The sequence below is a fragment of the Gossypium hirsutum genome, chromosome D05 (genome assembly GCF_007990345.1).
Source record: "Gossypium hirsutum isolate 1008001.06 chromosome D05, Gossypium_hirsutum_v2.1, whole genome shotgun sequence".
Classification (NCBI taxonomy): domain Eukaryota; kingdom Viridiplantae; phylum Streptophyta; class Magnoliopsida; order Malvales; family Malvaceae; genus Gossypium; species Gossypium hirsutum.
This window is the reverse complement of record NC_053441.1, coordinates 45,602,114-45,629,842: the sequence shown is the minus strand read 5'-3', so window position 1 is coordinate 45,629,842 and position 27,729 is coordinate 45,602,114. Positions and strand designations below refer to the sequence as shown.

Below are 27,729 nucleotides of genomic sequence, written 5' to 3'. Positions count from 1 at the left end.
GGTAAATCAGCCAAATAATTGAAACATTCACAAAAAAAATTTAAAACTTATAAAAACTACCATTTCGCTTGTATTCACCTTCTCCTTACATTTTGAAATTTTATAATAAAGTTTATAAATGATATTTATAATAATTTATGCAATGTTCTAGTCATACTAACTTTTTGGTAAGTTTATACCTTTTGGATTTTAATAAAAGTTTTACTTTAACAAAGAAAGAATAATTAAGGTATAATAAGAAAACAATATTGGGGAATAATGGAAACAATTCATAGAAATGACATTAGCACAAGACCCATACATAAAATGAAGTACCATTATTACAGAGAAAAATAAAAGTAAATTTTGCTGTCTTGAGCAATTTATTGTCTTGGTCCAATATATATATATATTGTCTTTATTTAAAACAAAACAACAAATTTCTATAAAGTAGTGACTTTTGCCCTTGTTCCTTTCATTCCTTTTCTTCAAAGTTAGAGAGCTTCTTAATTACAGCATGGATCGCCTCCCCCTCCACTTTCCGTACTACCATATGTGTCGGAAGGGCTATCGTAATATGGAGGATTATTCCGACCTTGGGAAGGGCTGTAGTAATATGGGCTATTGTCATTTCGAGGATGTCTCCGACCTGTAACTCAACATCATCAGGATGAAAATCAAGTAAGATTATTTAATGAACCGCAATTAGTCTATGAGCTAGAAGCACATTTTCATTGGTGTTGTGTTTATTGCGATTATGAATATGATTGATGCTATTGAAATTAATTATGAAAAAATATGAATGACGAAAAAAGTCAAAACCGTAATGTCTGGATCGGCTTCTTGCAGCTGCTGAGGACATGAGAAGCATGATGGCCAAGAAAACCACCATAATCTTCACTTGAAATGAGTTGTGGGTTAATGCCATTCTGAAGAAATCTTGTGACACAAAATAAGGGCGTTAAGCTTGGAAATATAGCAGAGGCGTGCAATGGGGTTGATGAGCAATAATTGGCACTTTGTAGCTTAGTATTTATAGACAAAAAAATTCATTGACTTTGGTATAAAGATGTCTCAAGAATTCATCATCTGTCTAGCTATTGAGAACACATGGTTGAAATGTCAATGCTCAATCACATGTTGGACGAACCTTCCAAAATGTCAATCCCAACATGGCCCCATTCTATTCAAGCTATGTGTCGCCGCCATACATACCATGAACCTGTTTTGTATTCCACTCCTTTTTAACTCAGCCATCAACATATTTAAGTTATCAATAAAAAATATAGTACCATATTTTACTTGCAACAGAAATGATGCATATGTACTCGCAACATTATCAATGGTTCTTGAGCTATTAAGTAAATTAAAGTTCAAAATTCTAATATTTGATTTTAATAATTTACAAATTTAATTACATTTTTAAATTATTAATTAATATTAAATCCAACTCAAGCTAAACTTGATTCAATATTCAAATTTTGAATCAAGTTTGAATTTATTTTCAATTTGAATTTAATGTATTTTTTATCATCTACTAATTCTTGAAATAAATTTTTTAACTTTTTGTTCCATTCAATTGTTACGCTCTTTGTTCAAACAGCAACTGAAACATCAATTTAGGATGGTTAAAATGTGTCTTCTTTTGTTGGCATTTCTGACTTGCATAAATTATTGAAAGTTTTTAATCTTATCACTTGGTTGACTTTTAAATTAATGTTTGAAAAATGAAAATGAATATATGTAAAAATTAGAAAAAAAATTTCATTAATTGTTTTTGCTTTGTAAGAGTGAAAATGATGAAAATAAGAATTTTTAACCTTAAGTGAATTGACCTAAACTTAAACCAATATAAACACAAAAATATTCATTTTTTAAACAAATTTTCACATATTAAATTTAGTTGTTTGATCTGTCAAAATTCCTTACGGCAAATTAGAATATTTTCCACACTTAAGGAACTTGTTTTTGAGTCTATAACACCCTAAAACCCTAATATCTCAATCCTGCTATTTAACTCCTATATCCAAGCATATAACATGACATCGCAAACACAACTACAATCCATGAATTCATAACCAATAACGCTAACCATAACATGATCAAACATTGTTCCAATACATTTCAAATATAATTCAATTACCAACATACAACAATTCAAAACTGTTGACTTGTAAAACAAGGTCGACTTGGATTTTGAAAATGAAAACGAAAATGGGAGTCGCCACCAACCTTTTTTGATGAGGTGTGATCGGGTCACCTAAAAAAGTAGTTGTTTTTAATAAACAATTTGATTTTATTAAAGCAACGATTTTGGGTCGACAAAATTCAGGAAAACGGGTTCGAGAGTCGGTTTCGTACGAGGAAGGATTAGCACCCTCGTAACGCCCAAAAATTGGTACCTAGTTAATTAATTAGTGTCTCAGTGTCGAAGATTAAAAATTTTGAAGAATTTTAAAAATACGATCCTTTATTGAAATGTTGAAAATTTTCGAGAAAAGGGCATATTTTACGTTAATCGAGGAAAAGAGTTATATCCAGTAAGTTAGGACACAATGTCTTGAATTCCCGATGCGCGAATGGATGCCAAAAATTTACTTATTTAAAAGATATTTAGCTATCTCGGATTAAAAAAAGGGATCATGCCCATTAAGTTAGGACACGATCTTTTCTTAATTCCGGAGATCGTTTAAAACTTAAGTTTGAAAAGATTCGTGTATTTAGATTTATTGTGAAAATCGAAACCCCGTAAGTTAGGGTACTTCCTTCTCGAATTTAAACACGAGATTTTGCTTATTCAAAAAGATCATAATTTATGCATTGAAATTAATCTAACTCGGAATGGTAGAGCACGGCGTTAATGTTCGTAGCAAACAATGTTGAACACGATAATGTAAGCATAAATAATACGCACGACATAGTAAACGAGATAAATAATAGGAGAGACAAATCAATCATATCACAACAAATAAATAAATGAATAATTAAGACATTCCTTTAAAATAATAACGAACATATACGCAAATAAATAAATTAACATCGAGTGAAACAAAAATGCAATAAATAAAATTAATAAAACTATAAAAAGTATAAGAATATGTGTGCACATATATATATTTTAAAGTTGTCAAAAATATAACAAATATATATGTATATAAATTATAAAATATATGTAAATATATGTATTATAAAATGTATATAAGTATACGTATATTTTAAGATTATAAAGTATATACAAAAAAAAGAATATATGTATGTATATATATAGGAGTTATAAAATGTAAAACACATATATTATAAGAATGTATGTACATATATATATTAAAGTTATAGAATATAAAACACATATGTATGTATAAATATATAAAACATAAAATATATGTGCGTATGTACATTATAAAAACGTGTGTATGTAGGTGTATAACAAAGTTTTAAATAAATATATAAATAAGCAAACAAATAAATGAATGAATAAATAAAGAATTAAGATAAAAATGGCTTAATTGTAGCTTAAATTAAATTAGCAGGATAGATTACAATAAAAATAAATAAATAAATAAAGGGACCAATTTCAAATGCGCAAAGAAAAGCAGGGATTAATTGGGAAAATATCCCATGTCGGCAAAACGGCGTCGCCCAAGGAGGCACCTACGCACGGTCTATGGACCAAATCAAAAAAGAAACAAAATTATGTGGCCAAAATCAAAAAATGCAACAAAGACAGCGTCGAAAACGCCGCAAAGGTGAGGGGCCTATTGCGCAAATAGCCCCTTCGACGAAAACACGTGGATCCTCAGGGCCATCGGGTCGGGTTGTGGGTTAATGTTAAAACGACGCCGTTTTGGCACCTAAAGCTTAGGCCCAAAATGAAGTCGTATTGGTCCTATTATAAATAATAAAAACATAACAAAAAAATCATTTTGAATAGCTTTTTATAAAAAAAAAATCTTCCTTTTTTCTCTGTTCTCTCTCTGGAACTGGCCCTGAATCCGACCATTGGGTCGCTGGACCACCGTGACGGCCGCCGGTTGCCGTCGACAGCGTCGCCGTCCATGGTGGCCGGAGATCATAAAAAATTGGCCATTTTTGGCCTTTTCGACTCCCGATCCCAAAAATGTCGTCTTTCATCGGAGACGACAACCTCGGCCCCCCCACGACGGCGTAAACACCGAGAAAGGTAAGATCTGCTTCTCCTTTTTCGATTTTGTATTTATTTATTTTTTGAAATGCAAGTAAAAAACAATAATAGAAAAAGGAAGAAAAATGAAAGCATAAAAAACACCTTTTTGAATCTGTCAACTATTTTTTTGTTTTGTATTCAATTTTTTTTTTCCGAAAAAGAAGAAGAAGAAATACATTGATATTTCCAATCGTGTTAAAACTCAATCGACAAAATAATCCAAAAAATTGAAAAGGTCTTGTATGTCAAATTGTTGTTCCCATACTCAAATCTTCCATGTGACTTCATAATTTCATTTATTTTCCGTATTTTAGATTTACACTGCACCTATATAAAAATTAAATAATAAATATCAAAATTAATAACATTGTGCGCAAAATGACTAAAATAAAACACGTCAAATTCACACCTAGGTAACCATCATATTCTTCACCTGAAATCATTAGTGGGTTAAAACCATTCTAATTAAATCTGGAAAAGAAAATAAGGCAATTGGGTGATGAGGAATAATTAATATGGCAGTTTGTAGCCTTTTATAAACCAAAAACACAAATTGAGTTTTGGTAGAAAGAATTGTGAAGATCCTTGTACATCAAAGTCTAAAACTTTTTAATCACTCTATTATTCTCCTTCACTCTTATATTTATTTGTCTAGCTATTGAGAATGCATGTCTCAATCATGTCTTCGACAATGTTTTCAATACAACATGGACAGATTCAATTCAAGCCAGCGACACCTTTGCCTTGCCTTGATCTTGTTTTTGTTTTTGTTTCTGATTTTTTATTAAGATTTGGGGACATTGAATATTGGATTTGCATATTTAAATTAAGATATGACTAAAACAAATATATATGATATGCTATGATTAATTCTCAATTTGAATTCATCTCACTAGGACTTAGGACTTACAATTGTATATCTTATACTTACCAGAATATTTATTAAATTAACGACTTGAAAATGATATTTGTAATAATAGACGATATTTGTAATAATATATGTAGTTAGCTAATTTTAAGTGAAAATTTAAAAATTGAATTATTATAATACGTTACACAAAATATAAGATATCAATTGAGATATAACACAAAACAGTATTAGAAAAATAATTCAAACATTCACAAAAAATTGCCTTACATGTGAATAACATCTTAAAATTTATAATAATTGCCTTTTCGATTATATTCACCTTCTCTTTACATTTCGAAAAATTATAATAAAGTTTTAAAAATGATATTTATAATAATTTATGCAATGGTCTAGTTATACTAACTTTTTGGTAAGTTTGTACCTTTAGGATTTTAAAATTTTTTTTACTTTAACAAAGAAAAAATAATTAAGATATAATAAAAACAATATTGGGAAATAATTGAGACAAATCGTAGAAATGACATTAGCACAAGACCCATACATAAAATAAAGTACCATTATTACAGAGAAAAATTAAAGCAAATTTTGCTCTGTCTTGAGCAATTTATTGTCTTGATCCAATATATATAATATATATTGTCTTTATTTAAAACAAAATAACAATTTTCTATAAAGTAGACTTTTGCCCTTTTTCCTTTTTTTCCTTTTCTTCAAAGTTAAGAGAGCTTCTTAATTACAGCATGGATAGCCTCCCCCTCCACTTCCCGTACTATCATATGTGTCCGAAGAGCTATCGTAATATTGAGGATTCTTCCGACCTCCAACTCAACATCATCAGGTTCAAAATCAAGTATGGTTATTTAATGAACTGCAATTAATCTATGAGCTAGAAGCACATTTTCATTGGTGTTGTGTTTATTACAATTATGAATATGATTGATGCTATTGAAATTAATTATGAAAAATATGAATGACAAAAAAAGTCAAAACCGTAATATCTGGCTCCGTTTCTAGCAGCTGCTAAGGACATGAGAAGCATGATGGCCAAGAAAACCACCATAATCTTTACTTGAAATGAGTTGTGGGTTAAAGCCATTCTGAAGAAATCTTGTGACACAAAATAAGGGCCTTAAGCTTGGAAATATAGCAGAGGCGTGCAATGGGGTTGATGAGCAATGACTGGCACTTTGTAGCTTAGTATTTATAGACCAAAAAAACATCATTGACTTAGGTTTAAAGATGTCCAAAGAATTCATTATCTGTCTAGCTATTGGGAACACATGGTTGAATTGGCATTTCTCGATCATGTGTTGGACGAAGTTTCCAAAATGTCAATTGAACATGGCCCCATTCTATTCAAGCTATGTGTCGCCGCCATACATGCCATGAACCTGTTTTGTATGCCATTCCTTTTTAACTCAGCCATCAATATATTTAAGTTATCAATAAAAAAATATAGTACCATATTTTACTTGCAACAGAAATGATGCATATGTACTCGCAAGATTATCAATAGTTCTTGTGCTATTAAGTAAATTAAATTTTAGAATTTTCTAATATTTGGTTTTAGTAATTTACGAGTTTAATTGCATTTTTAAATTTTTAAGTAATATTAAATCCAACTCAAATGAAGTTTGAATTTAATTTCAATTTGATTTCTATTAGGCTTGATAATAACTAATTTATGATTACCTAATAATTCTTATAATGAATTTTAATTCGTTGTTCCATTCAATTCTTATGTTTTTTTGTTCGAACATCAATTGGAGCATCAGTTTAGGACGATTAAAATTTGTCTTCTTTTGTTTGCATTTCAGACTTGTATAAACTATTGAAAGTATTTGTACAACAAATGAATGTTGATTCGTGCAAAAGGTAACTATATATAATGAGTTTTTAATCTTATCACTTGGTCGACTTTTAAAAATAATTTTTAGAAAATAAAAATGAAAATATGTGTAAAAGAGAGAACAATAAAAAATTGTTTTCATTGTTTTTCTTTGTAAAAGTGAAAAAAAGATGAAAAAAGAATTGTTATGTAATACCCCAAAATTTAAGCTTTTGTTTGTTAAATTTTGTCAATAAATAAGTATATGTTTATGTGGTTAAGGGTCCTATTTGTGTGTTTGAGATCGTGGTCTTCAAGTCCCCTTTTTGGAAAATTTATTATTCTTTTGATTCAAACCTTATCTAGAAATGATCGGCTTAAGTTTAATTCTATGTAAATTTATGTTAAGGATGAGTCTACTGGTTCAATAGTTAAATTTGTATACTTTTTGGTCTTGTGTTCGAGTCTCTATGTAAGCATTAGGGGAACATTTTTATGTTGTTTTGTAATTTAGTTATCCTTTATTTTTAAAAAAAAATATTGATTAATGTTTCACTTTCCCAAAATTTCCCTCAGTTTCAACATGTCTTTTTTTTTCTATCGTTCCTTTCTTTTTACTCTTTTTTGCTTCGAATCAATTTCTTTTTCCTCTTGGTCGCATCGATTGGTTGTGGAATCTGTTACGTTACATTCCGTTGTGATGCTAGTTTTTTTTTTTCAATTAAACTGTGTAAGTATTCTTTACTCAGTTGTTTTTGCTTGAGTTTGTTAATGGTTAACGTGTTTTTCTTTTTCGTTTACTGTGAATTCCTGATTTGCATAATTCTTTAATAGGTGAAGTTCTTGAGAGCAACGTTTTTCCATCGACGTATAATTCTCGTAATTGTTGTTGTATGCAAAGGTAGGTGTTAATTTTGACTTATTTTCTGTCAAATTTATTCAACGTAAATTCTGTTTGGATGTGAATTTAACGTTTTGGTTCGATTTAATCGATTAATTGGGTAATTGATTGTCGTTTTTAGGTTTCAGGATCATCTCTATTGCTTCTACATCAAACCTGTGTCAGCTGTGTAACGAAAATTGAATTTTCTATGAATGGCAAAAGCAAAACTCCATGGATGTTGACACCACAATGCCGTGTGCCAGGTTGTGTGATAGGTCGTGTAACTCTCTGACTTAGGTTACACGGGCATGTGTCCAGGCCGTGTGAAGGACTATTTTGATTGTGAGTCACACTGGCGAATGACATGAGCATGTGTCTAGACTGTGTAACTCTTTGACTTGATTCAGACAAGCGTGTGTCAAGCCGTGTGAGACTATATGATGAGACATACGGGCATGTGCCAAGCCATGTGGACCACATGTGCCAATCATCCAAGTCGTGTGAATCCACACAGGCGTGTGAGCCAAAAATTGATTTTTTTTCCTAAGGCTGTAAATGTCATTCAAATCGAACATAAGCCTTCCTATAGGGTCTATATGATTTGAATTAGGCTATAAAACTCATTATCCGATGGTCTGTTACTGGAAAATTTGTTATATGAACATATATCTGATGTGTTATCTGATAAGCAAGTATGATCTATATTGTTTGAATCTGTACCACTATATACGCATATATGATTTCTGTTAATTATGCATCTACATTGGGATGAGATTTGTGATAAAGGAGGAAGTGTGGACAGTTTAATTATCTATTGATTCTGGTGGCTAAGTCACATATATATATGATTTTGGCAATTTATCGCACTCTAATTTGATAGCTAGTCTGCAACATTCTAAACGTGACATACTGTCACTATGTGGTATGTAAACATGGATGGGTACTTGATACCCTGTTTGGTGTATGGGGATGAACGGAGATGGTTTGTAGTCGAAGAGGGTAAGAAATCTTCATCTGTATCTGATATGATCTGTATCTATATCTGATATCTGATATATCATTTATCTGTATCTGATATATCTTGTAATTGTATCTGATATATCTTGTAACTGTATATGATATATCTTGTTTCTGTTTATGTATTTGATTCTAAGAACTGTCTGAGTAATGGGAACCCGAAGACTTGTCTGATATTTTCTGCTTAATTGAACACATAAGTTACACATTAAGTATGAAAACTCATTTCATTTGTCTGATTGAATTTCAGGTAACCCGCAGACTTAGATAGCTCGCCGTAGTAGGAGCTCGGTCATCTCTGTTTGATTACTTATTTGTTTTATCTGAATTTATACTATTGCATATTTTTTCAGTAAAGATTGGATTTTATGGGTTTTTTATGATTTTGTAAATGGTGTTGGAACATTTGAATTTTATTTTTAAAAGTTGGACTTTCCAAAAGTGTTTTAATGTAGCTCTCTAGATTCGATCATAACGTCTAGGCCGGGTTCGGGGTGTTACATTTAGTGGTATCAGAGTCAGGTTATAAAACTCGAGTTGTGTACTCCAGGCTGTTTTTATGAAAAGTATTTTTAGATAAAATATTTATTTGATTAATTCTAAAAATTAATTTTATGAAAGACTGATTCCCTAGCGCCGAACATGTAAGTACTTCTTCTTTAGCTATACTATTTAGCTAAAAAATGCTATAGTGATTAAACTTGTTTACTTTAGTTAGAGACTGTGATATGAACTGTGAAATAAGACATCTGATAAAAACTTCGAACTGATCTATAAACTTCTGATATTTCTGGATAAGTTGATATTATGAGTTCACGCAGTAGTCTTGGGCGTGGTTCTTATGGGCGTCGTGGGCGCCGAGGGGGAGCTCGAGCTGAGTCTTCCTTAATGGGAAGTATGCCCAATCTAGACACCAGTAAGACTGTTGGTACTCCTACTACTTAGACGGGATCTCAAACTTTAATGATTGGGGATGACACACTGTCTCAAGCCATGCTTCATGTTTTAGAGAGGGTCGTTGGGACACATTTTGAACGTGGAAGCTAAGGGTCGATTACTGAATGACTTTGGTCAAATAGTGTTAAAGTATTCAGGGGCGTCACTAGAGTCACCCCAACAGTGGTCGAGTACTAGTTAGATGCCACCGAGCACATCAAGAATGATATTGACTGCACTCCTGCATAAAAATTAAGGGGTACAGTGTCTCTGCTCCGAGATAAGGCATACCAGTGGTGGTTAACAGTTGAGGAGGGCACCTAGCCCGAACGTATCACATAAGATTTCTTCTAGAGTACTTTTTAAAGTAAGTATGTGAGGGTGAGTTATGTGGAGGCTCGTAGACACGAGTTTATAAGCCTAGTTTAGGGTGAGAGGACTGTGGCTGAGTTTCTAAGATTGAGTAGGTATGCTCGCAATTTGGTTTTGAATGATTATGAAAATAGTATCTGATTCGAGGAGGGGCTGAGATACGATTTGAGGGTTCTGATAGCTCCTTAGTGGGAGAGAGTGTTTGAGGCAGCCTTGGTTGACAATGCGAAGATAGTGAAGGAGGTGAAGCGCATTGAGCGCGAAAGGAGAGATCGGGAGAAGGGTCAGAGTAAGCTTAAGAGGGATTCAAGTCTTTCTAGTTTTGTTCAACGTACTAAGAAATGGGCTAGGTTTGATGGGCCTTGGAGGGCTGAGGCACCAACTACACTAATTAAGATTCAGATTTGTGGCAACTGTGGTAGACACCATCTGGGCAAGTGCTGAAAGAGGTTGAGAGCCTGTTTGCAATGCGGGTCAATAGAGCCCGCATTAAAGGCTGTCCCTTCTGATCTGATCAGGGGCAAGCTCCTGCGAAGTTGCCAACTTCGAGTTTAGTTCAACCTCCGAGGGTAGCACAATAACCACCTAGGGGTCGTGGTACGACCAGGGGTGATAATGGTTCTTGCAGAGGTAAGAGAGCACCAGATAAAGGTTTGGTTTAGACTGAGGCACGATAGCCTACTATCGTGTATGCGGTAGGACACTGTAAGGACAGAGACAATGCCAACGTTATATCAGGTACATTCTTTATTCATTATGTATTGTATTTTACTTTGATAGATATTGGTTCTATACACTCGTTCGTAGCTAGTACTGCTTCTATGTATTTGGGAATATATGTTGAGAATACTGCTGGAGAGGTTTCTATGATTAGTTCTCTGGGTCAGTCAGTTTGGGTTAATAAAGTTTATAGGAGGGTTTCGTTAGAAATTTAGTGTCTTATGTTTTCGGCTAATCTGATGGAATTGTCGTCTGGAGAGTTTGATCTAATTCTAGGAATGTATTGGCTCGTGGAACATCGAGTCAATTTAGGCTATGCCTCTAACAGGGTAACTCTGAAATCTGGTAGTGATACTAAGACTTTTATGATCGGCGAGCGTCAAGATTACCTTTTTAATGTGATCTCTGTTCTAATAGCTAAAAGGTTAGTTCAAAAAGATTGTGAGGCAATATGGCCTTTGTGTCTGACTCTAGTTTTGCATAACTTTTTTTAGAAATATTAGGACTGTAAGGGATTTTCCAGATGTCTTCTTTAAAGAGTTATTGAGGATACCCCCAAATAAGGAGGTTGAGTTTGATATTGAATTTTTTTCAGGTATCGTTCCTGTATCCATTGCTCCTTACCGCATGCACCAAAAGAGCTTATGAAATTAAAGCCTCAGCTTCAGAAACTTCCCGATTAAGGGTTCATTAGATCGAGTGTGTCCCTGTGGGGAGCATCAGTTCTGTTTGTAAAAAAAGGATAGCACGATTAAAATATGTGTGAATTATAGTTAATTGAATAAGTTGATAGTAAATAATAGGTATTCATTTTCAATGATCGATGACTTGTTTGATCAGTTCAATAGGGCATTTGTATTATCTAAGATTGATCTTCGTTCTGGGTACCATCAGCTCAAGGTAAGGAGGTTGATATGTATAAGACTGATTTTAGGACTTGTACAGACACTACAAGTTTCTGGTCATGCCTTTTGGTTTGACGAATGCTCTGGCTGCATTTATGGATCTAAAGAATCTGGTAGCTCAGCCGTATCTGGATCAGTTTATCGTGACCTTCATCGATATTTTGATATACTTTAAGACTGAGAGTGAGCACAATGATCATCTTAGAGTAGTTTTGTAGATACTTTGTGAAAATCTCTATGCTAAGTTGAGTAAATACGAGTTTTGATTGCGAGAGGTTACCTTTTTGGGACATGTTTCTGCTGAGGAAATTCTAGTTGATCCTAAAAAGGTTAAGGCTGTGATCAAGTGGAAACTGCCGAGTAATATGTCTGAGATCCAATGTTTCCTAGGTTTATCGAGTTACTACTAAAGGTTTGTCGAGGGGTTCTCACTTACTGCAACTCCCATGACTAAGTTATTACGTAAGAATATGTCTTTCGTGTGGTCTGAAGAGCAGCAAGTGAGCTTTGAGAGGCTTAAGTCCATTCTGACTCAGGCACCTATTCTGGTACAGCCTGAATCTGGTAGAGAGTTTGTAGTTTACATCGATGATTTGCATGTCAGATTAAGTTGTGTTCTAATGTAAGATTGTAAGGTTATGGCTTATGTTTCTCGACAGCTTAAGTCACACGAAGGCAACTATCCTACCCACAGCCTTGAGTTGATTGTAGTTGTCTTCGCTCTAAAAATCTGGAGACATTATTTGTATGGTGAGGATGTATCATTTTCACTTATCACAAGAGCCTCAAGTATCTATTGACTTAGAAAGAGTTGAACTTTAGGTAGCATAGATGGATTGAGTTGCTTAATGACTGCGATTACACTATAGAGTATCATCCTGGTAAGGCCAATGTTATGGTCGATGCTCTTAGTGGTAGAGCGATGTCTGATTTGAGAGCGATGTTTGCTCACCTAAGTTTGTTTGGCGACGGTAGTTTGTTGGCCGAGTTGTAGGTTAAATCTACCTGGATTGATCAGATTAGAGTTAATGCTGTGATTCCAGTCACTTCATGTTACAAAGCCATTTGAAGATACCGAGTTTGGCTTAAACACTAGGGGCCCAAGTGCAAAATGAAAGTTGTCGTTCAAGATGGGTCAGTTTTAAAAGCTTTTAATTAAGTTTGTTTGCAATATTAATTCCATAGTTTCTGTTTGCATCTTATTTATGGGTTTCGTATGTTATTCGTGTTATAATTTCATAATTATATGCATATGGGATATTGTCATTACATTTTCTTTATATATATGTGTGTGTTAAGTGGATGCATGAGTGTGTCATTTGTTCATATGCCTATGAGTGTTTTCATAATGTGATAAATCTGGATTTTATGCGTGTGAGTCCTAGTCTAGAATTCTTGCCAAATTATGGTATGGAATGCTTAAAATAACGTCTATTTATATGTGTTGTAGGTGACTATTTGGTGGACCAAGGATAACTCTTCATCTTGTCGAATGCATACACAAGGAAAGCTTCTAGAATATTCAAGAATCAGCCATCAATATGGTGCATGTAACCGATTATATGGTGTGTTAAATGCATGTCTCCATGCATTTCCTAATGAAGAATAATTCATGAACTTCCAAAGGGAAAGTGCTACATAAATTCAGCACATTGAATTGTTAATATGCATGCACAAAAGGAAGGAAGAATTTACAAGATACATGCTGCTAATTCATGAACAAGCAAATTAATAAGGTACATAAAATTATGAAAATGCATGCTGATGCAAATACATATACGGATATGGGAGATGAAGGTGAACATTCAAGGCATTCGGAGTTTTCTTCCATGCTAAGGATTCATGCACGATTTTGGAGGGACGAACATGGTTATTCAAGTGATCCATGAATCTGATTTATTCATGCATATCATTAATTTCTTCATGCATGAAATTTTCCAAGAGACATGAATCGAATTTATTAGTTGTGTGTGAACATGTTAATGTTAAGTGTGAACATGTTTATAGTGTGTGAACATTTTAGTTGCTGAATTTTAATGGTCACTTAGGGTCCTATAAATAGTTGAAGTCTGGTCATTTGTTAGAGAACATCTTTCTTGAATATAAAACATATTTGTGAGATTTTCTCTTTATGGTTCTTAACTGAACTTATCAAATTGTCACGAGTTTGTGCTGTTCACCCTTTGTCTTATCATCCCGTAACCCATCCCGGGGTGCGACAACTTCTACCATACCAAGGTTCAAGTTACTTGACAAGTTTAAATTGGTCGAGGTCCTATATAACTTCAGTTCCTTAAAGCATTCGAGTACTTCAGTTTCCACCATCAAATTAAACCATTCAAGGCAATCCTTCCATCCAAGCTATTTTTTGAACATTCCAAGTCTCAAGAAATCGCATCAGTTAAACAGTTGAGTGATGAGTCTTTGGTGTCGCATTTTTGACAAGTTGAGGATAATGGGACTTCTGATTTTGGGCTGAACGACGACGGGGTCTTGTGTTTTAGAGGTCAGATCTATGAGCTTAACGATGCTGAGTTGAGCCAGTCAGTTTTGCGGGAAACGCATTGTAGACCTTATGCTATGCATACTAGTGGAAATAAAATGTACAAGGATCTCTAAGAGCTTTACTAGTGGCCCAGTTTGAAATAGGAGGTAACTGTCTTTATTTCTCATTGTTTGACGTACCAGCAGGTTAAGGTTGAGCATCAACTACCTTTAGGTCTGCTACAACCAGTTAAGATTCCCCTTTGGAAGTGAGAGCTTATGATTATAGATTTTGTTAGCAGGTTGCCTCTGGCACCCTCTAAGAAAGATTCTATTTGGGTCATCATAGATCGATTGACTAAGTCTGTTCATTTCCTACATATTAAGATGGACTATTGGTTATAGAAGCTAGCTAGACTGTATGTCTTTGAAATTGTAAGTCTGCACAGAGTTTCAGTTTCGATCATCTCTAACAGAGACCCACGTTTTAGTTCTTGGTTCTAGAAGAAGCTTCACAAGGCATTGGGCACTTAATTGGATTTCACTATTGCGTACCATTCTTAGACCGATGGACTGTCTGAGCAAGTTATTCAGATTCTAGAGGATATGTTACGGAGCTTTGTCATTGACTTTTGAGGTAGTTGGGAGGATTTTCTATTGGCTGAGTTTGCATATAATAACTTCCAGTCTAGCATTCAGATGACACCTTACGTGGCTCTGTATGGTCGTAAGTGTCGTATCCCTCTGTGTTAGACCGTGTTAGGTTAGTGTCGAGTGTTAGTTCCGATTTGGTTTCTGAGACTGAGAATATAGTTAGATTGATTCGAGACTGCCTTAAAGTAGCTTTTGATTGGCCGAAATCGTATGCGGATTTAAAGAGGAGACATATTGAGTATTCAGTGGGTGACTAGGGTTTTTTGAAAGTATCTCCTTAGAAAAGGTTCTACGGTTTAGACATAAAAGCAAGTTGAGCCCGAGGTTCATTGGGTCTTACCACTTTCTGAAACGTCTTGGACTTGTCGCCTATCAACTAGAGCTATCTCCTGAATTAGATCAGATTCACAACATATTCCACTTCTTTATGTTGATACGGTACTTGTCTGACCCATCTCACATTATTCCCGTTGAGGAGATAGAGGTACGACCGGATCTGACTTTCAAGGAGGAGCCTATTCAGACTCTGGATTGAGATGTTAAGGTCTTAAAAAGGAAAATCGTTTCTCCGATTAAGATGATTTGGCAGAATCACGGCATCGAGGAAGCCACTTGGGAACCTGAGGATTCGATTCAACAACAATACCCTAATTTGTTTAAATAAAGAAAATTTTGAGACTGAAATTTCTTTTAAGGGGAGAGAGCTATAACGCCCCAAAATTTGAGCTTTCGTTTGGTAAACTCTGTCAATAAATAGGTATATGCTTCTGTAGTAAAGGGTCATGTTTGTGTGTTTTAGATCGTGGTCTTCAAGTCCTATTTTTGGAAAATTTATTATTCATTTGATTCAAACCTTATCTGGGAATGATCGGCTTAAGTTTAATTATGTGTAAGTTTATGTCAAGAATGAGCCAACTGGTTCAATGGTTAAGCTTTTGTAGACTCTTCGTCTTGTGTTCGAGTCTCTACATAAGCATTAGGGGAATACTTTATGTTGTTTTGTAATTTAGTTATCCTTTATTTTTAAAAAATATATTTGATTAATCTTTCACTTTCCTAAAATTTCTCACAGTTTCAAAATGTATTATTTTCTATCATTCCTTTCTTTTTACTATTCTTTGCATTGATTGGTTATAGAATCTGCTCGTATCTACGTTTCGTTGTGCTGCTAGTTTTTTTTTTCAATTTAACTGTGTAAGTATTCTTTATTCAGTTGTTTTTGCATGAGTTTGTTAATGGTTGATGTGTTTGTTCTTTTTCATTTGGAGTGAATTCCTGATTTGTGTAATTCTTTAATAGGCGAAGTTCTCGAGGGCAACATTTTTACCTTGACGTAGAATTCTCGTAATTGCTATTTTACGCAAGGGTAAGTGTTAAGTTTGACTTGGTTTCCATTAAATTTATTTGACATAAATTCAGTTTGGATGTGAATTTAAGGTTTTAGTTCGATTTAATCGATTAATTGGGAAATTGATTGTCATTTTTAGGTTTCGATATCATCTCTGTTGCTTTTAGATCGTGTTTTCTATGAACAGCGAAAGTAGAAATCCATGGTGGTCGACACCACACGGCCGTGTGCCAGGTAGTGTGGTAGGTTATGTAACTCTCTGACTTGGGTCACACGGGCATGTGTCCAGGCCATGTGAGGGACTGTTTTGATTGTGAGTCACACGGGCGTGTGTCTAGACCATGTAACTCTCTAGCTTGTTGGCCACACAGGCATGTGGGCCAAAAATTGAAAAATTTTCCCTAGGGACGTAAATGTCATTCGAATTGAACGTGGGCCTTCTATAGGGTCTGTATGATCTGAATTAGGCTATAAAACTCATTATCTGATGATCTGTTACTGGAAAATCTGTTATATGAGCATATATCCGATGTGTTATTTGATAAGCAAGTATGATCTGTATTGTTTGAATCTGTACCACTGTATATGCATATATGATTTCTATTAATTATGCATTGAATCATAATCATAATCATATATATATATATATATCTAAAATTCAATTATCTGTCGATTCTAGTGGCTAAGCCACGCACACACACACACACACGTACGCACGCACGCACGTACGCGCACACACACACACACACACACACACACACATGCACACACACACACATATATATATCTGATTTTGGCAATTTATCGCACTCTAATCTAGCAGCTAGTCTGCAACATTCTCAACGTGACATACAATTACTATGCAGTGTGTAGGGATGGATGGGTACTTGATACTACCCTATTTGGTGTGTAGAGATGGATGAAGATGGTGTGTAGCGGAATGGGGTAGGAAATCTGCATCTGTATCTGATATATCATGTTTCTGTTTCTGTATCCAATTCTGTGAACTGTCGAGTAATAGGAACCCAAAGACTTGTCTGATATTTTCTGCTTAATTGAATACATAAGTTACACACTGAGTATGAAAACTCATTTCGTCTGTTTGATTGAATTTAAGGTAGCCCATAGGCTTAGACGGCTCAACGTAGTAGGAGCTCGGTCATCTCCGTTTGATTACTTATTTGTTTTATCTGAATTTATACTATTGCATATTTTTTCAGATTGCTGCTTTTAAAGACTGGATTTTATGGGTTGTTTATGATTTTGTAAATGGTTTTGAAACGTTTGAATGTTATTATTAAAAGTTGGACTTTTTAGATGTGGTTTAATGTAGCTCTCCAGATTTGGCCACAACGTCTAGGCCTAAATTTTATAGTCTAGTTTGAATCTAGATGAATGTAAAAAATTATTTATTTTATTTCTCATAATTCTATTATAAAAAATTACCAACCATATTTTCATGTTTTATTAATAATTTTTATTATTTTTATTTACCAAAGGCATGTTTCAATTTTAAAAAAATAAAAACTATTTTTTAAAATAAAAATGAAAACGTAAAATATTTCCAAAAACCAATCAGAGCCTTAAATTTCCTTAGAGGTAAAGCCATTTTCGAAAATAAAAATGGAGATATCTTGGAGGATAAAATTAGCTTAAATTTGAGAGATAACTTATCTTTGTGTTTAATTAAAGGTTGATCGAATAAAGTCTATAAATAGGTTGTTGCGTCCCACATGCTTGGTGTGCTTTTTGAGTATCTTAGTCTATCATTTTGTATTGTTTTCTCAATATATTTTGTATTCTTTTTAGGCTTTTATTAGAGAGTTTCTATTGAGGGCAAGTGAAGTTATTTTTAAAAAGTGACTCTAATAAATTTTAGAGCTGCAATTATTTAATATTAATTGTAATGGGTTAATTGTTGAATAAAATTAATTTTTGAGTGAAGTTACAAATTGATGAAATTGATAAAAATATTGTATGTTGGATATTTCTTCTAGCTTTATTCTCCTCGCATAATTGTTTTGTTTCATTTTGTGGTCTGGAACTCTTGTTTGAACAGCTATGAAACCTTTGTATTTTTTATTTAAAAAAAAAAGTAATTTTACACTCTTCCCTTAATGGCGGAAGATGCTTGCAACTAAATATACATTCCTATTCAAATATAGATTAAAGAATTTATAACTGCTTAGCAGACGTTTTAAAGAAACAAAAAACCAAGCATATGAAAAAAATTAATCTCACCGACAATAAATATTTTATTAACAAAACTTTTATATTTTTTAGATTTATAATCATACTTATTTAATATATGTGTAATATAAACAATTCATTTTATATTGTATCATGTTTCGGTTATTTCTTTTTATTTTATTGCATGGCATTTGAATATTTATTTCGTATCTAAAATAGATACATGAGATTTATTACTCGCTTTTAATATAAAATAAAAATATATTTAAAAGAAACTCATCAAGAATTAAAATACTTAATTAAAGTTGCTCAACTTCGCAATCTTGTTAATAATAACTTAGCAAAGTTCAATTTTTTAAACAACACTATAATTTGATAAATGCGGAGAGGTGTGTTCTTTCTTAGGTTGAACATCAATTTTATTACTCACTTTTACTAGAATAGTTGAACATCAATTTCAGTAGGAGAGTTGATGAAAAATAAGGTTTTATCTTATTATTCAAATCATAAAAATAATAGTGTAATTGTCCATTATGTAGTATACTCTATTCATGCATCGTTGTACAGTAGGTTAAAATATTGTGGTTGAATTTTTAGATATTTTAATTTTTTTTCCTTTTTTTATGAAAAAGAAACTGTTTATTTTTTAAAATTAAATATTTTTTTCAGCGGCGGTGTTGGCTTTTGGGTTAGTCGCTAGTCACAATTTCTCTAACATCTTTTTTTGTAGTTTTATTTTGTTTTAATTTCAGTCTACATTATCGTAATTTTGTTCACAATTTTGTGATTTTGTTTTGCCTACAGTTTTCGTGGTTTTGTTTTGTTCACTCTGTTTTCAAAATAGTTTTATTTTTACTTTTTAATTTTTAGCCATATTCTGGCGTAAATGTAAGATTTGCCAATATAATGGTGTTGCCAGATCTATTAGGAATCGTTTTCAAAGGATTCTATCATGATAGATCATACTGATGGTGATAGACTTGAGATGATGAGGAGAAGGATAGGCCATCTGAGACTTGGCTTTTACTGTATCATTGATGCAGTGGATCTCTTGACGCTTTTGGTAATTTTTTATTGGTTGATCGTTGTTTATCGTTAGGTTGATGTGATGATGGTGAGACTAGATGCAAAATTCAACGATTTGGTCAAATTGATGCATCTCTTATTTGTTTGGTTTTTTTTTAATTATTTCAGTGTTTAATTTATCATTCTCTTTGTAAGGTTACTTTGTTGACAAAACATTTTTGAATTAGTTTGTAAAAATTTATTTATTATTTATATTATTATTGTTCATAATTTTTATTAATTCTTCTTTCTTATCAAATCATTTTGGCAAACTAAACTTGATTGATTGCTTCCTATCTATTTATCTATCCATTATTATTAGAGAGACTCACAGGTGAAAAATTTATATAAAAAAATTATATTAAAATTATATAAAAAATAAAAAAAATGGGTTGAAATAATAATGTGTTGTAAGTTTAAATGGGGTATTTTTAAATTTTATATAAAAACATAAAAATAAAAAGTAGTCTAATAATATGACTCGGTAAGTAAGAATGTATAATCTCATAAAAATACTTAATATTCTTTTTATATTGGTAAGTAAAACATAAAAATGCTATAGAATTCAGTATTTAGATATACCGCAGAAAAGCCTTCCGACACTTTATTATGGGGATAAAGATGATGATGTTTCCATTATTCTTGATTTAGTAAGTAAGAATTTATATTGTTTTTATTTTATTTATGAAATTACTAGTTTGCAGTTATTAATGACTTTAGTTTTAACATATGATTATATTTATATGGGAGGATGAAGGAGTATGATACTCGTTGAAAAGTCTTTGATGCTACTTTTTCATTTTTATGCTTTGGAGATATGATTCATCGTTTTGAGTTATTTGGAATATGTTTATGTTGATGTATGGAGAATTCTTTTTCTTGTTTAAATATAATGAGAATCATAGAACCAAATTAAAATGAACAAAACTGATTTAATATTATTAATATATTCAGAGTACAAACCATAGTATTTATAACACAATGTATTATCAGGTAACTAACTATAGCTACCTTCACTACCAAACTCTAACTACCTAACTACTAACTATCATAACAACTTTCATTCATTAACATGCCTCCATCTTCTTAATACCTGCCGATTGTTCAAATTTTGCAAACACTTTAAGATGCAATCTAAATTTTGTAAACAAATGAGCTGTCAAAGGTTTCGCAAAGACATCCGCAACTTGCTCATGTGCTAGAATATGCCCCACACTAAGTTTTCCAGCTGCAATCTTCTCTCTAACAAATAACAGGTCTAACTCAACATGTTTGAACTTTGAGTGTAACACTTGATTTACAGATACAATAACTGCTCCTGAGTTATCACACCATCCTGTGGCCTTTCTTGAGGTAGAAACATGCAGTTTAGACAAAAGAGACTCAAGCCAAACCACTTTTGTAACAGTGTGAGCTAGCTCTCTATACTCAGCTTCTGCTGTTGACTTGGAAACAATCTATTGCTTCTTCGATCCCCAAGCTACAGGGTTACCCCCAAAGAACACATAAAACCCTATAGTAGACCTCCTATCATCAACATCAGTACCCCAATTTGCATCCGAATAACCAACCAAATCCAAGTTGGCAGCTGCAGTAAAGTGAAGACTATAGTCCATAGTACTTTGAAGATACTTGAGAATGTGTTTTACAGCCTTAAAATGCTGGTCAAGAGGCCTATGCATGAATTGACACACTTTATTAACAACAAAGGTAATATCTGGTCTGGTGATGACCACATATTGCAGAGCTCCTACAATTCTTCTAAACTCGGACTCATTCTCAATTGTATAGCCAACATGCTGAAACAAGTTTGATGAAGTGATCATGGGAGTAGGAGATCCATTTGACTGATCTATTCGAGCCTTTTGTGAGAAGATCAAGAACATATTTATGTTGGCTTAAAAATAATCCATTAGTGGTGGAAGTTACTTCAATACCAAGGAAGTAATTGAGAGGCCTCAAAACCTTTAAGGAAAATTGAGTATCCAAGGTTGAAACAAAGCTATCTATGGTACCTTGATGATTTCCAGTGACAATTATGTCATCTACATACACAAGAACATACAAAAGCACCCCTTCAATTTTCCTAACAAAAAGAGAACCATCTGACTTAGCCAAAACAAACTGTGAAGTGAGCAAGAAGTCTCGTAGCTTGGAGAACCAGGCTCTAGAAGCCTGTTTAATACCATACAGTGTTTTCTTCAACTTGCACACCAACGATCGGTCACCATGGTTCTGCTCAAAGCCAGGAGGTTGAACCATATAAATTTCCTTAGACAAGTCACAATTGAGGAATGCGTTGTTGATATCCACCTACCTTAGCTGCCAACCAAACTTGACAGCCAATGTTAAAACAACTTGAATTGTTGTTGCTTTCATAACTGGACTAAAAGTTTCATGAAAATCAATACATGCCTCTTGAAGATAGCCCTTAACTACCAAGCGACCCTTGTAGCAAGTAATAGTGCCATCTGAGCGGCGTTTGAGTTTGAACACCCATTTACAGCCTACAACTCCTCTGTTTGCAGGTAAAGAAACTAAATCTCATGTGTCATTTTTCAGTAGAGCATCATACTGTTATTGAGCTACTAGTGTCCACTTTTTGCTACCAAAAACTTCCTCAATTGTGACAGGCTCAGTTTCACTTAACTCAGCAACGAATACCTTGGGCTTAAAAATGCCATTTTTAGACCTAGTTTGCATAAGATGAGAGTTGATAGGTAAGCCTGATTAAGGATCATGAAGTTCCTCAACAACCAGACTACCATCAGAAGCTAGACTCAAAGGCATTAGAGGAATTACATCAAGAGGAGATGGGATTGGAGTATGAGTAGAATGGCTACTGCAAGCTTCATTCCCTGGTGAGAGGATATCATCTTGCCTTAATCTGAACTCAGTAGACTCTAAGGGAAGATGATCGGAAGGTGGAGTAGTAGAGCTTGACACAAAATTCGCTGGATTGAAGTAATAGGCATATTTGGAGCACCAAATCCATATTGGTCTAAAGAAGACACTACAACTGGAACTTTAGACTACTAATGCCAGAACCGAGGCTGAGGCCAAGAAGTGACAGAACCACCACCTGAGCCAGTAGAAATAGCAAAAGGAAAACAAACTTCATCAAACACCACATGCCTAGAGACAAAGATCCTACTGGTATCATCAAGACATTTGTATCCTTTGTGAACAAGACTGTAGCCAAGGAACAGATAAGGCCTGGAACAATATTGTAGCTTATGAGTATTAATGGGTCTAAGATATGGATAGCACCTACAACCAAACACCTTTAAATGCATGTAACTAGGCATAGTCTTATGCAACACCTCATAAGGTGACCTGCCAGTGATGATAGGTGTGGGAAGTCTGTTGATAAGATAAACAACACTAATGAAAGCATGAGCCCAAAAATGCATAGGCATACTAGCCTGAGCTAGCAATGTCAGACCAGTATCAACTATATGCCTATGTTTCCTCTCCACCAAGCTATTTTGTAGAGGTATAAGGACAAGAGAGTTGATGATGAACCCCTAGCTGAGAGAGTACCTTTGGAAAGGAACAAAATTCTCCACTCCAATCAGTTTGAAAAACCTTTATTTAACATCCAAACTAAACTTCAACAAATTTCTATAGATGAAAAAATTTGTCCAAGGCCTCAAACTTGCATTTTATAAGATACATCCAAGTGTACCTAGAATATGCATCAACAAATGAGACATAATAAAAATTGCCTTCAAATGCCATAGGAGCAAGACCCCACAGATCAAAAACAATGAGTTCAAAAGGAGCTGAATAAACAGTAGTAGAGGGAGAAAATAGAATCTTATGAAACTTTCCAAGTTGACATGCTGAACAAACCGAATCCAACTTACAACTATTTGAAACAACATTACACTTTTGAAAAACTGTAGTGACAGTTTTATTACAAGGGTGACCAGGGCGTTTGTGCCACAGATCAAAGATCAAACTACTAGAAACAGGTGACCCCATATGGGTGGTGTGAACAGTAGCTGGAGAATTTAAAGAAGTGTTGAAACTCTGAGTGCTTGACAGATCGAACTGGTACAAGCCATCATGAATGCGACCCACCAACAAGATGGTCCCTGTCTTGATATCCTTCACAAAGCAATGGAAAGGATGAAATTCAAAATAAACTTGGTTATCATTAGCAAATTGTGCAACAGACATTAAGTTTTTGTAGATTCGTGGAACATGAAACACGTTTTTCAAATGAAAAGCTCTGTTTGAGATTGCAAAGAAGGAGGAGCAAATATGAGCCACTGGTACAGACACACCATTTCCCATGAAAATTTTGTTGTTACCTGTATATTTTCCAGCCTCCTGCAAGTTATCGAGGTCATTGGTAACATGGTTGGATGCTCCCGAGTCCGAATACCATACTTTTGTGTTTAGGGAGCTTATGGGAAACTGTCCTTTTGTGGAGATATTATTAGCTTGCAAACCAATACTCTACACAGTGTTCCTTTGGGAACAACAATGAGAACCTCCACACAATGAAGTTGTAGAATCTTGAAACCGATGACAGTGCAGTTGTATTGTCTGATTAGAAACCCCTTCAAAACACTCATCAAAACGATAGTAAAACTTCTGTACCTTGTGACCAATCCTGCCACATAGCTAGCATTAAGGTTTGCTATGGATAAACCTTCTCCCTCGACCTCTGCCTCAAAATGCCCTAGAACCACTGCCCCTATAGGGTGGTCTAGAACCTCTGTCAAATTGCCCACCGCTCTTCATCAGTACCACTTTGCTGAGCAATATTAACCTGCAAGGGCATACTAGAAACACATTTTTGTTGTCGAGCTTCATAATCAGTAAGCATCTTAGGAAGAAGATCAAGAGGAACACTCATTGTTGAAGCCACAACTCGGATTGACTCATACTCCACTGACAAACCCAGAAAGAATGATGCTAATTTGTTCCTGCTCAGAAATAGCATTGCCTGCAGCATTAAAGGTATCACACAAACCCTTAATTTTGGCCAAGTATTCTTTAATAGTTAACTGCCCTTTCTTTTGAGAATACAAAGAATGCCTCAGAGTAGAAACTGTCATAGTGGATTTGATTGTGGGTTGGATAATGAGTCCGGTGTGGATCCACCTCGAGAGCCCGTCCCTGATAGTGCAGAAGTTGCATTATTTTCTGAACCAGGGCTTGTTCTAATCGAACCTTAAGATAGTGAAGGGGGTTTAGATGAAGAAGAAGAATATCCGTGATTTAGGGGATACTCGCCTCTAGCCCACATGTATAATGTCGATCTATCGACAGATGATGCGTTAGAGTTTTCAGATCTGCCACACAGAAGGCGTGACTGTACAAGTTCGTCATTGGATTCGGGTGAATTGGAAGTTAGTAAGGATTTTTCCAATAAGGATAGCTTTCTTGGTGCATTGAAACAACATAGCATCATGAATGAGATTAACTACAACGTGGTTAAATCCAAATCTGAGAAGTTCAAGGCCAAGTCTGTAGTGCAAGACAGTACATGTTCATGGAAAATCATGGTTTTAGTTAGGAAAAAGACAGGTTTGGGAGATAAAATGTACAAAGGTCCACATATATGTATTGCTAGTATAGTATCACTAGGTCTTTACGATTTTTGAATAATACTGTTATTACGTAATGTTACCTTCTTTAATGTACTTCATTGACAGGTGTTTCACAAGATTATCCTAAGATGGATTCAGATATGTTAGCTAGCTTAATACTACCAACGGTGAATGCGAATTCCAAGCCTTTCATTTCGGTCTTAATTGCCAATATTCGTAGCCAATTGAGGTACACGCCCTCTTACCGCACGGCTTGGATAGCTAAGCAGAAGGCGTTGGAAAAGATACATAGCGGGTGGGATGCTTCATATAATGAGGTGTGGTAGTAGTGTCAGGTGCTGGAGAGGTACGTCCCAAGTTGCATAACAAACCTTGAAACGACACCTATGTACTACAACGACCAATTGCTCCATGGATGCCAAGTGTTCAAGCGTCTGTTCTAGAGCTTTAAGTAATGCCGGGACGCATTTGTGTACTGCAAGCCATTGGTACAAATTGACGGTACCTTTATGTATGGTAGATATACCCATCGACTATTTCTAGCTGTAGCATAGGATGGCAGTGGAAGAATCCTTCCAATAGCATTTGCAATAACACTAGGGGAGTCAGGTGATGACTGAGATTTCTTTCTTTCTAGGTTAAGGAGGCATGTTTGCCCCCAACCTGATATCTGTGTTATATCGGATTGAGGTACTTGAATACTAGCTGCAATTGAGCGACAGAGAAGCCTATGGGATCGCACACACCATCAGTATTGTCTAAGGCACGTTGCGTCTAACTACTACGAGCAATATTGTTCTACCATTGAACGACGGCAAGTGACTAACATGGGCATTTAATCTTTATTAATATAATTTCATTTGTAATATTCAATTTATTCTAAATGGAAAAATGGAATGTAATTTTCGCTATCAACTTATATTGGCACGGTACGAGATCACTAAGGATTGTTTTCATGAGATGTTGGCGATTTTGTGTTCAGTTAACGAACAAGGCGTAGACTACCTCTGTAACATACCTTTCGAACAGTGGGCACAAACATACGACGGTGGCCTACGATATGGTCATATAACCTCAAACCTGGCTGAATGCATAAATTCTATTCTAAAAGGAACACGTCATTTGCTGATAACCTCGGTTGTGCGAGAGACATATTTTTGTTTAGTGGCATTATTTTTAAAGCGAGCAGCGAGTTATAAAGGTCAAATGCAGGGAGGCTACGTATGGTGGTGGAAGGTATTGCAAGAAATTAATAAGGTGAAGGTGCGGGTGAACACCATGCTCACAGTGTGTCACAATCGCAACAACTTATGGTTTCGTGTGATGGAGTTTGACAGACCGAACCAAGGTATTACAAGCGGGCAATATCGTGTACACTTGAGAAATAGGACTTGCGACTGTGGGACGTTTGACGCATTTTGTTATCCATGCGTTCATGCAATTACAAGTTGTCAGAATTTCCGTTTGGATCCCATGGGATATGTCGACGAAGTGTTCAAAATAGAATACATGTACAATGTGTGGAGACACGTATTCCCACTGGTCCTAGATGAACGTAAGTGGCCATCTATATTGCTTGCTCCGTTTAAGTTGTTACCGAATAGGGAATTGTGTCGCAAACCAAAAGGTCGACCTTGCTCGAGTAGAATACGTAATAATATGGATATTCGGGAAAGAATGAACCAACATAAGTTGTGAGGATAGTGTACAAACGCAGGTCATACAATTTAATCATGTCCAAATTGAAATAGTTGATAGTAGCTATAATAAAACTATGTTGCATTATTTCTATTTTATTAAAAATATAAAAATATTAAAAATATTGCCTTATTCAAAAGAACTTCTATTTTCTAAAAAATATAAAAATAAATTACTATTAAAATATTAAAAACAACTTTTATTTTATTAAATGAAACAATATAAAAACAATTTGTACAAATATATTAAAAAAATCAATGTGGGTGCCAGTCGGAATTAGTGCCACATGGGGGTCGTCGACAATTACGCGTTGGATTCCTCCTTGGTTCAGCTTCCAGCGGGGGTTGTGGTTGCTCCGGTGGGGGTTGTGGTTGTAGGTGTTGGGAAGATGACCCACCTTGATAGAATAAAGAATGCGAAGGTGTTTGCATCACCCACGGTGGACGTGTTTGAATCCCATAAGGCAATGGGGATTGGTAATGAGAAGAGCTCCCCGACAGCGCCTCGTGCGATCCCTCCTGTGATGGCGGCCTATATATCATCGGTTGAGTCAGAGTTATCGGGAAAGGAGATACACCGGGCCATGTATTCCAACCTAGCATAGGACTGAGAAAAGGAAACATATAAGGGTTAGGATGCATATAAGGGCTAGGATACGCACCTGGTATAATCTGAAGAGGCTGTGATGTGGGTGTCGTCGGTTGAGGCATTGGGCCTGGTGATTGTGTGGCCGCTGTTGATGGGCCCGTGCCGTCATTCCTTCTCCTTAAATTTAAAGGGCCCCGTCATTCTCTTTCGATACGAATTTACTGACACCTCTGCTCTTTCAACAGTAAATATGGCTTGGCATGGATCCTAAACCATGGCACGTAATCCAGTGCGCATGCTAACTCTAGAACGATGATCGGTTCCTGAGTAGGTATATGATCATACTGATTTTCCCACATTTCGATATATCTTACCAGAATACCAACCAATTCGTATTTGGTTGCCATAAGTCGATTTTGTGCTTATCATCGAGCACCTCAGGTG

The 27,729-nt window shown here is 34.8% G+C and overlaps 2 long non-coding RNA genes across 2 annotated transcripts; one reads left to right on the top strand and one right to left on the bottom strand.

Annotated features, from left to right (window-relative positions):
- Positions 1–268: 268 nt before the first annotated feature.
- Positions 269–956, bottom strand: LOC107903754 (uncharacterized). Its single transcript, XR_001685941.2, has 2 exons — positions 802–956; positions 269–628 (listed from the first exon to the last, which is right to left on the bottom strand). It is a non-coding gene; the product is annotated as an uncharacterized lncRNA (long non-coding RNA).
- Positions 957–3,572: 2,616 nt separating this feature from the next.
- On the top strand, positions 3,573–6,514 carry LOC107903755 (uncharacterized). The gene is made up of 3 exons (XR_001685942.2): positions 3,573–4,156; positions 5,770–5,880; positions 6,048–6,514. It is a non-coding gene; the product is annotated as an uncharacterized lncRNA (long non-coding RNA).
- The last annotated feature ends 21,215 nt before the right edge of the window (positions 6,515–27,729 follow it).